The 11,672-nt window shown below is 43.0% G+C and overlaps 1 long non-coding RNA gene across 1 annotated transcript; it reads right to left on the minus strand.

The window, feature by feature from the left end:
- Positions 1-674: 674 nt before the first annotated feature.
- Positions 675-10,108, minus strand: LOC130222407 (uncharacterized). Its single transcript, XR_008836441.1, has 3 exons — positions 7,655-10,108; positions 7,338-7,439; positions 675-829 (listed from the first exon to the last, which is right to left on the minus strand). It is a non-coding gene; the product is annotated as an uncharacterized LOC130222407 (long non-coding RNA).
- Between the last annotated feature and the right edge of the window lie 1,564 nt (positions 10,109-11,672).

An 11,672-nucleotide genomic window follows, 5' to 3' on the forward strand; every position in this document is an offset into this window, starting at 1 on the left:
TTTATATTAGGAAAGTACTTAAAAAAACTGTTATTATCTTCAGTCTAACATGCATAATCATTTGAATAATTTATAATAATTCGTCTAACATTTCTTTTGTTTACATTGCACTGAAAGCCACACACAACTCTCACTGCTACGGTGGGAGATGTTTTCTACTCAGTGCGTCTGGAAGGCGCTTGCGCACGCATATTGGCATATATTCTAATACTGGAAATATCGAACTCGAATCGATATGTGAACGACCCGCTGCTATAGTTAATCCAGTGTGCGTGCGTATTAGCCTTGGTATATAAACTCGGAACTTTAGACTAGCGCACAGCTGGCATAACTTTGTTTAGTTGCAGCAGTTTCATTCCGTGCAACAGAAATGCGGTGTTGAGAAGCCTTCAAGATTAAGTATCCAAATGTTTTCAACTGCTCGTGCCACTCGCTTGTCAGGAGACTCACTCTCTGCGTGGTCTTCATCTGCAGCTCGTGCTATATTGAACAAACGCACATCCCTTCATAACTATAGCGGCTGTTTTTCAACTGAAATAAATTTATTTTTGATGTCTTGGTCACATTATTTGGAGGGCCGGAACAAATTGCCTCATGGGCCAATTTTTATGTAAATGTAAATTTAAAATGCAAGTACATTGTTATTGTAAAATTTGACCGATTCCCATGTTCTGAGCTTATGGATTCGAGGCGCTGACCTGATGCAGTCTTCACACTTCTTTTTACCAGGTACCGTGCCAGAAGTGATGCAGTCCAAAAGTTCTCTTTCCACTGCCTTTACCTCCTCTTCAGACTTTCCACTTTCTTTATTTGGGGTATCTTGAGGCACCTATAAAATAAAAAGAATTTTACTTCAGCTTTTAAGACAAACAATCTTTAGACACACAGCTTTTTAAATGTACATTAGAACTTCTGTATTCAATATAAGGTAGAGGAGCACCAGACCATTACTATTGAGACCTACAAGGTTTTAAAACCTATTAACATCTTTATTTAAACAGACTGCATTCAGTGTAGCTGCAGGCATGGTCACCAAAACCTGTGATTGTATTTAGGGGTGTGAACCTACAGTGGTCTTACAGTTCGGTTAAGATATAATGCCATCGATTCGGTTCAATTCAATATCTGAGCATTGACAATGCCTTTCATAAACAATTTGATATTTTACTTAGCAACAATAATTCTTGTATTAAAATGTATAATTCATATATATATTTATATATTTTTTGTAATGCAATTTTGTCCTTTATTACAAGCAGATATATGTACTGTAGCTGTAATTTTACCTGCTCAAAGAAAACACGCTTTTTGAATGCATCAAACAACACTCAAGTACATGCACAGAACAAAATGAGCATTTAAAGCAAATAAACTAATGTAAATATAATCTTGCTTGCTTTTTAAGCGTTGTTGAACGAGTTCTTAAACACTATGATTGATCACGCGCTTAACAGAAAAGGCTGCGATTGGCTCTAACGGTCAGCACGGCTCTGTCGCGGTTCACTGTTTAACTGATGTTAAACGACCGTGGCGATCAGCTGATCCATTAGACAGCGACGAGATGGAGAAAACTCTAACAACATTATTGTTGTAACAGCTGAGAGAGGAGATAAAATGTTACCTCACAAACACGCCAGCAGGTCAAACGGGACTCAGAGAGTGAGAGAGTTTTAACTTTCATTTTTTCCTAGTTGGGTTCTGATGTAGGCTACTTCCCTGTCAGTGAAAGACTGTCCTGCAAACTAACAAGCAGTGAATTGTGCGTTTTAAGTATTCGCAGTCTCCTCCCCACCATAGTAAGCTACCGCCATGTAACGCATAAAAGATAAATCAAGTCAGTACATAATAATCGGTTCTGATTATTACTGATCCTCAATAATGCGAGATGTGTCTTTTATAATGCGAGATGTTTTATGATGTGTAATTTAGATTCAATACGTAAGCATCACCACCCAAAGAAAATGTTTTTTTTTTTTTAAATAAGTGTAGTAAGATCGAAAAAAAGAAACAATTGCTTATTTATTATCATCGTTTAATGACTAAATGCAATGACTAAAATACATCGCTTTAATTAAAGAATGTGACCTGAAGAATAAGCTGATGCAATGCCAAATGATTCTGGCTTAATGATCACCGCTATCTAAGCTAGGCATTTATTTTATATACAGATTGTAAATATAAAAATGTGAGTTATTTTAAGTAATAGAACAGTATATTAAAAAAATAAAAACTCATATAGTAGCCTATGCTCAATAAATGCGCCTCGGCATAGCTGAATCAGCGCACGTGCATCTGTTTAAAGCTTCTGTAAAGAACAGAATTATGACAGATGACAGAATTTCAATAAACACTTGATGTTTGCTGTCAAAACTGCTACATTAAGAGCATTCATTACGACATTGATAGAATCTGTTATTGTCAAGCTCCTTCCTCTTTAATGAGATACTTCGTTTAAAATCTGTAATACATGTCCTTCATTGCCGATAAAAAAAACACGTTCAAACCTGATATTTCTCTGCCAGTTTGATGTTAATAATAAAACTAAACTGCAACATAACTAAATGTTTTACATAAGAAAACACTCCCTCGCACGTACTCGCCGCGAGTGAGATGAAGAAAAAGCGCACAAAACCGAGGTAAAATCAGATGCTTAAGACATAATCTTTAAAATGATGACTTAGATTAAAAATGTAGCAAATATGTGACAGAGGTTGGTGATACAACAATTACGTAGAGCATTAATTAAATGCTTATTTTCCATAGAGCAAAACAAATCATCCAAGTGCACAGCTGTGTAGCACACCGGCACGAACAAAAATATACCTATGCTACACTTCATATTAGCCAATTTTTGTTGGAAAAATTATCTTTCTGGAACAGATTTTGTTTGGTATATTTTTGTTGGCTAATTATCTACAAAATAAACAAGAAAAATGAATAACATCTGAGGTAAAGTAAGTGCGTCAACACAAGGTCTGCTATGATTCCGCGGCCAGAACACAAACTGGTTTGTTAAATAAAATAATAATATAGATTAAATTAAAAGTGAATTTTTTTCTGTCATTAAATGAGCAGAAGTGATTTTGGACATCCCCTATGTGCACTTGCTACATGCGCTTAGATAAATACCCTAAGCTCACACTTTCAATTGTCGCGTTTTCACTATTGCACCTAAAGCGAGCGAGCCAGGGTCAGTTGCATTTCCACTTTCACTTCCGGGGCCTGATCGGGCCAAAGCAGGGCTTCCTCTGGGCCAGCGGCCAGCCTTGTTTGGCCCGCCGAATACATTAGGCCAAAGAGGGCCAGCTAGGGCTTTGGGACGGAGTGAATGGAGAGGCGGACTTTGCCCGAGTCTGGTAAAGATGGCATGCCACCATTACACTAGTTTCCCAATCGCACACGAGTACATGCGGCAAACAAACAAACAAATAAATAAATAAAAAATGGTCAAAGATGACGCAGTGGCGCAGTAGGTAGTGCTGTCGCCTCACAGCAAGAAGGTCGCTGGTTAGAACCTCGGCCGGGTCAGTTGGCGTTTCTGTATGGAGTTTGCATGTTCTCCCTGCGTTCGCATAGGTTTTCTCCGGGTGCTCCGGTTTCCCCCACAGTCTAAAGACACGCGGTACAGGTGAATTGGGTAAGCTAAATTTTCTATAGTGTATGAGTGTGAATGAGTGTGTTTGGATGTTTCCCAGAGATGGGTTGTGGCTGGAAGGGTATCCGCTGCGTAAAAACTTGCTGGATAAATTGGCGGTTCATTCTGCTGTGGCGACCCAAGATTAATAAAGGGACTAAGACGAAAAGAAAATGAATGAATGAAAAAATGGTCAATGGTTATAGGTTTCCAATATTCTTCAACATATTTTCTTTTGTGTTCAATAGAAGAAAAAGACAAACAGATTTGAAACAAGTGAAGGGAGGGTAGGGCTGTGACGGTAACAGATTTTCTGTTAACGTGGTGATGAAGCAAAAAGTCATGCGGTATGTCGGTTAACCGTGCAAATATATGTATACATTATATATATATATATATATATATATATATATATATATATATATATACATACACAAACATACATATACATACATGTATATACATATACATACATGTATATACATATATATATACATACATACATATACACATATACATATATATATATATATATATAAATAGGCCTTTTTTACACAGATCTACCACAAAACGTCTTGCCTTCCTGTCAAATATAAGCCGCTTTAAGAGCACGCACCTCGTCTTGTGCGCTATCAAATAAACTGTCAAATAAACGCTGCTGAGCTGCGATTTAGTGCGTTTATGTAACGAGTATGTCTCCAGCCTTTATTAGATTTTCTAGGAATATGTATGAATGCCTCCGGTAATAATGCGTCCTGAAATAAAGTAAAACGGCTATACGTCGTGTTTGCTGGCCTCACGCATCACGCACCTGTCAGTCAGCCAGCCAGTCAGCACTTAACCTTAAAGGGTTAAACAAATGACGCACAGCACTACTACGGTTACAGAAAAGTTTGCGCTGTTATAATTCACTTACCTTTTAATACATTTTGGTGTGATTATCTCCCGCTATTAAAATAATAGAATGTTTTGAATGAGAAGCTGTAATGTAGCCGTGGCGGGATGAATCCTGGCGTGGCGCCCCGCCATGGAAGAATGAATGTAGCGGAAACCATGTGTTTTTATATATATATATATATATATATATATATATATATATATATATATATATATATATATATATATATATATATATATATATATATATATATATATATATATATATAAAAAATCGCTCAACAGAAAATAAGCATTTTAACGCACCGCTGTAATTTCTATATCCCAGTCCCTTTATCAACATGTTTAATACAAGTCATTATTTTAAAGATTATGACTTGAGAATATGATTTTACCTCAGCGCTGCACTTTTCTCCTTCGCCCTCGCGCTGAGTTCAGGTGACGGAGTGTTGTGAAATAGTTAAACTATCAAACTGGCACAGGAATATCAGTATATTAATATAGGCTTTGCTAAAAGGCTGGTCAAATGTGGGTCTTTTTTTACAGAAGCTATAAACAGACGCGCATGCTGCGACCACGGTGATGAGTCAACAATCGCATATATTTTGACTTATTTGAAGTAGGCTATAGGCTATAATAATTGTGTGTAAAGAAGTTTATAAAAATGTAGCCAATATATCACAGGGGTTTGTGTAGCAGCAATTACAGTCGAGCATTATCCTTTTTTCCCGTGGAGCGAAACAAACACTGCACAGTTGTGTAGCGGATGGAGACGCACAAAATATACAATTCAGATATTTTTTACAATTAACGCATTTCGTTTTGTACAATTTCAATCTTAGTTTTTGTCGGTCGGTTATGTACAAAATAAAACAAGAATAACTAATAAACTTTGAGGTGAAGCGATGTGCCTCAGGGCCTATCTACTGAAAGGGTTACCTACAACCTTAACGTCCCTGCTATGTAGCGCATACATAGCCTATATATACTCCATTGTAGGTAACCCTTTCAATAGATAGACCTCATCAATGACATATTAAGCATGGACATTTAAAGGATAAGTTATGCTTTGCGCTGTGAGATGCGTCCATGACTTTACACATTAAAGTAATAATCAAGTGTGCGCAGGTTATGTACCTTATGGAGTCACTCTCTTAATATTGGATATTTAAGAAGCAGAAAACGCTGTTATGAAACAAACTCTCTTATATCTGCTGGTGCTGCTATTAATACGCAGATCTCTGTTATGCTGGTGCAGCAGTTAATAAACGGTTCAGGTAATCAATAAGCCAGCTCGCCTACATGATGTTTAATTATGGGTGGGTCGCAGGTGGATAAGTTCAATCATTGGTTAAGCAGACCACTCTGCCTAAAATATCAAAAGGTTCAAACGCTTTGATTAAACTAAAGCAAAACTGACCGATCAATGGATGTTTGTCATAAAGAGTGATAATATAGGCTGCTATTTTATTTCGGATCATACAGTTAACAAAGATTCAATATTCCAAACTGAATATTTCACTTTTATTTTATTTATATTACGATTGTATTTAACAGACCAGTTTGTGTTTTGGCCGCGGCATATAGCGGACCCTGAGGCACATCGCTTCACCTCAAAGTTTATTAGTTATTCATGTTTATTTTGTAAATAACTGACCCACAAAAACTAAGATACAAATTGTACAAAACAAAATTCGTTCAAAGAATATTTTTCTTCCGACGAAAATATCTGAATTGTATATTTTTGTGCGTCTCCATCCGCTACACAACTGTGCAGTGTTTGTTTCGCTCCACGGGAAAAATGGATTTAATTAATACTTCACTGTAATTGCTACACAAACCCCCTGTGATATATTAGCTACATGTTTTTATAAATGTCTTTACACAAAATCATTATATGCTATAGCCTATAGCCTACTTTAAATAAGTCAAAATATATGCGATTGTTGACTCATCACCGTGGTCGCAGCATGCGCGTCTGTTTATAGCTTCTGTAAAAAAAAAATACCCACATTTGACTAGCCTTTTAGCAAAGCCTATATTAATACACTGATATTCCTGTGCCAGTTTGACACTGTAAATTAAACTGAGGAGAGTTTAACTACTTCACAACACTCCGTCACCTAAACTCAGCGCGAGGGCGAAGGAGAAAAGTGCAGCGCTGAGGTAAAATCATATTCTCAAGTCATAATCTTTAAAATAATGACTTGTATTAAACATGTTGATAAAGGGACTGGGATATATAGAAATTACAGCGGTGCGGTAAAATGCTTATTTTCTGTGGAGCGATTGATTTGAGTTAGTAGGCCTGCTTTATTAAAATAAGCTTCAATAAAAACAGCCTATGCTGGTTATTAAAAAGGATTCAGTGTTTTCGTTTTGTAATCTAAATTTGTCATTTAAGTGGAAAATACTCAGGGCAGGCCTTTTATTCCTTTTTAGTTTATTCTGTTTTTCTATACAATCCTGAAAGATTCACAAGCAAAAATAAATAATAAACTAAAATGGGCGGTGATGACGGTAATAGCCACATCACCGCGGTTGACATCTCATTATAGCGGTAAGGCGGTGATGCGGTTATCATCCCACCCCTAAGGGAGGGTAAATAATTGGAAGAATGTTTTAGGTTTTGGTGAGCTATCCCTAATGTCTAAGCTTTGATAAATAGAGCTGATGCGTTAAAAAGCTCATAGCATGGATAACAAATGACAGTTAATGAACAATCTCAGCAATACAACAGAAACTGTACACTAAATGTAGTCTTTAGACAAAATGATCAGCACACACACATGAGTGAGAAACTTACAAATACACTCTCTGTCCTCCTTTGCTCTGGGACATCACAGGCTCATGATGATGAAGAACTGGGTAATTCTAGGATTACAGCGTCTGCATCACTATCCATGTCCTGGACAAAAAGATTAATATGTTTTTTTTTTAATAATAATAATACAATTAATAATTGACATGAAAATATGACTTGTAAAACTTGTCATAAAATGAACAACTTACGATGTGAACAGTTTAACTGCAATATTATACAAACTAATGTTTAATTATTGAAGATAATGAAATAAAAACATGAAATTAATAACAAATACAAGATAAACAAATAAGAATTACCTTCTGTATAGCTGAATGTCTCTTTGTTTAATCTATATGGAAGCAAAGTAAAATATTAATAAATGTACACATACTAAACTCAGCATTAGGCCACGTGTGATATACAACTAGAAGCGGCTAGTATTAAATTAATTAACTTACTCTTACGTTAACAAAACATGTTTATACTGTCTTTTGGAGCACGAATTCCACTGAAGAAATAAACAGTTAATAATCACGCCAATTCTAACACAGACGTGAACTTGGAGTCAGCATTACTAACATAACCTCCAAGTTTAAACTTTTCAATTATGAATATGACACTGGAAAATCTTTAAAGCACATTAGTTTTATTTATTACCTTATAGTGTATGAAAAATGTTTACAACAAACGTGCTTTTAGGTTAAGGCCTTCAAATAGTTCTCAGTTAATGTACTGAAAGTTAATTACGACACAAATCAATATGCTTGCTAACATTAGTTAACCTTAAAAGTGAACAACTAACGTTAGCCTTGCTATTTACCCAAAGCAATCTTAACAGTATCTGTTAAATGGTCAGTCTATAAACAGAATTCTAAATTTAACATGATATTTATATAACAAGTCTTACCTTTTTCCCTCCATCATGCGTTTCTCACTCGATGAAATCTCTGATGATGTGTCCTGTTGCGTCGCGCTCGCGTTAGTGTGTTCTGCGCTACCTGCACCGCTTCAATTAGAAACTAAAATGGCGGCCGCGCGGCCGCGCGCGATTGCATCATCCAGTGGGGGAGGGGTGGTCGCGGTGGGGACTTCTGAAGTCAGGTTAACACACTGATCGGGATTGTTTCATTGTACTCATCAGGCTTTCTGTTCTGACCATCTATTGTCAGTGTTTTGTTTAGACCCACATTAAGTTGATTTATGTCTGATGCAAAACACAGAAATTAATGTTCATTTGTGTCCATGATTCCTTTTTAACAATGGAAATAAAAAATAAAAATAATTATTTTGCATAAAAATTTGTTAATTAGGCTATATTTATTTTTTGATTTATTTTTGATTTACTGAAGCATAAACCAAAACTCTCCCACACCTTTGAGAGCCTTTATTCTGAACACATGACCATTTTAAAACTGAAACAGGCATTGCATAACATGGCATTGCATTAGTCTTATCAATGGTTTGTTGGCTTATCTGTTTATGAAGTTGCATTGCGAATACATAGTAATTTAGTGTATGCTGAATTTGGGTCTTAGTACTTTAAGCACGTTTTCACATTAAGTGATCTTAAGAGTGTTTCACATTATTTTCTACTGCTGTGGGCCTGGGCATGGAGCGGAGCTGGAGCGGGCCTGTGTGTGGAGCGAAGCTGAGGCGGGCCTAGGTGTGGAGGGAAGCTGAGGCGGGCATGGGTGTGGAGCTGAGGCAGGGGCATAGGGGACATTTTAAAAGTGGGGGGGACGGCTGTATGAGATCATATGTTCATGTAATTATTAATCACCTGTTTCTAAATGGTCTGTCTCTAAAAGTGAGGGGGACGGATCCCCCCCGTCCTCCCCGGTTGCTACGCCCCTGAGCTGAGGCAAGCCTGGGCGTGGAGCTGAGGAGAGCCTGGACATGGGGCTGAGCTGAGGCAGGCCTGGGCATGGGCCTGAGGTGGGCCAGGGCATGGAGCCGAGCTGAGGTGGTCCTGGGCGTGAAGCGGAGCTGAAGCGGGCCTGGAGTGTAGCAGAGCACAGAGCTGAGGAGGGCCTAGGCGTGCAGCTGATGCTGAGCTGAGGCAAGCATGGGCGTGGAGCTGAAGCTGAGCTGAGCTGAGGCGGGCCTAGGAGTGAAGCTGAGGCGAGCCTGGGCGTGGAGCTGAGGAGGGCCTGGACATGGGGCTGAGCTGAGGCAGGCCTGGGCATGGGCCTGAGGTGGGCCAGGGCATGGAGCCGAGCTGAGGTGGTCCTGGGCGTGAAGCGGAGCTGAAGCGGGCCTGGTGTGTAGCAGAGCACAGAGCTGAGGAAGGCCTAGGCGTGCAGCTGATGCTGAGCTGAGGCAGGCATGGGCGTGGAGCTGAAGCTGAGCTGAGGCGGGCCTAGGAGTGGAGCTGAGGCGAGCCTGGGCGTGGAGCTGAGGAGGGCCTGGCCTTGGAGCTGAGGAGAGCCTGGACATGGGGCTGAGCTGAGGCAGGCCTGGGCATGGGCCTGAGGTGGGCCTGGGCATGGAGCCGAGCTGAGGTGGTCCTGGGCGTGAAGCGGAGCTGAAGCGGGCCTGGAGTGTAGCAGAGCACAGAGCTGAGGAGGGCCTAGGCGTGCAGCTGATGCTGAGCTGAGGCAAGCATGGGCGTGGAGCTGAAGCTGAGCTGAGGCAGGCCTAGGAGTGGAGCTGAGGCGAGCCTGGGCGTGGAGCTGAGGAGGGCCTGGACATGGGGCTGAGCTGAGGCAGGCCTGGGCATGGGCCTGAGGTGGGCCAGGGCATGGAGCCGAGCTGAGGTGGTCCTGGGCGTGAAGCGGAGCTGAAACGGGCCTGGAGTGTAGCAGAGCACAGAGGAGGAGGGCCTTGGCATGCAGCTGATGCTGAGCTGAGGCAGGCATGGGCGTGGAGCTGAAGCTGAGCTGAGGCGGACCTAGGAGTGGAGCTGAGGCGAGCCTGGGCGTAGAGCTGAGGAGGGCCTGGCCTTGGAGCTGAGGAGAGCCTGGACATGGGGCTGAGCTGAGGCAGGCCTGGGCATGGGCCTGAGGTGGGCCTGGGCATGGAGCCGAGCTGAGGTGGTCCTGGGCGTGAAGCGGAGCTGAAGCGGGCCTGGAGTGTAGCAGAGCACAGAGCTGAGGAGGGCCTAGGCGTGCAGCTGATGCTGAGCTGAGGCAAGCATGGGCGTGGAGCTGAAGCTGAGCTGAGGCAGGCCTAGGAGTGGAGCTGAGGCGAGCCTGGGCGTGGAGCTGAGGAGGGCCTGGACATGGGGCTGAGCTGAGGCAGGCCTGGGCATGGGCCTGAGGTGGGCCAGGGCATGGAGCCGAGCTGAGGTGGTCCTGGGCGTGAAGCGGAGCTGAAGCGGGCCTGGAGTGTAGCAGAGCACAGAGGAGGAGGGCCTAGGCATGCAGCTGATGCTGAGCTGAGGCAGGCATGGGCGTGGAGCTGAAGCTGAGCTGAGGCGGGCCTAGGAGTGGAGCTGAGGCGAGCCTGGGCGTAGAGCTGAGGAGGGCCTGGCCTTGGAGCTGAGGAGAGCCTGGACATGGGGCTGAGCTGAGGCAGGCCTGGGCATGGGCCTGAGGTGGGCCAGGGCATGGAGCCGAGCTGAGGTGGTCCTGGGCGTGAAGCGGAGCTGAAGCGGGCCTGGAGTGTAGCAGAGCACAGAGCTGAGGAGGGCCTAGGCGTGCAGCTGATGCTGAGCTGAGGCAGGCATGGGCGTGGAGCTGAAGCTGAGCTGAGGCGGGCCTAGGAGTGGAGCTGAGGCGAGCCTGGGCGTAGAGCTGAGGAGGGCCTGGGCGTGAAGCAGAGCTGTGGCGGACCTGGGCGTGAAGCAAAGCTGGGGTGGAGCTGAGGTGAGCCTGGGTGTGCAGCCGAGCCGTGACAGGCCTGGACGTGAAACGGAACTGAGGCAGGACTGGGCGTGAAGCGGAGCTGTGCCGGGCATGGGTGTGGAGCTGAGGTGAGCCTGGGCGTGAAGTGGAGCTGAGGCAGGTCTGGGTGTGGAGCTGAGGCTGAGCTGAGGTAGGCATGGGTGTGCAGCAGAGCTGAGGCTGGCCTAGGTGTGAAGTGGAGCTGAGGCAGGCCTGGGCATGGAGCTGAGGTTGAGCTGAGGCAGGCATGAGCGTAGAGCAGAGCTAAGGCGGGCCTAGGTGTGAAGCGGAGCTGAGGCAGGACTGAGCATGGAGCAGAGCTGAGGCGGGCCTGGGCATGAAGTGGTGCTGTGGCGGGCATGTGTGTGGAGCTGAGACAAGCCTGGGTGTGAAGCCGAGCCGTGACGTGCCTTGGTGTTAAGCGGAGCTGAGGTGGGCCTGGGCGTGAAGCAGTGCTGTGCGAGGCATGTGTGTGGGGCTGAGGCGAGCATGTGTGTGGAGCCAAGCCGTG

The sequence above is a fragment of the Danio aesculapii genome, chromosome 4 (assembly GCF_903798145.1).
Source record: "Danio aesculapii chromosome 4, fDanAes4.1, whole genome shotgun sequence".
Classification (NCBI taxonomy): Eukaryota; Metazoa; Chordata; class Actinopteri; order Cypriniformes; family Danionidae; genus Danio; species Danio aesculapii.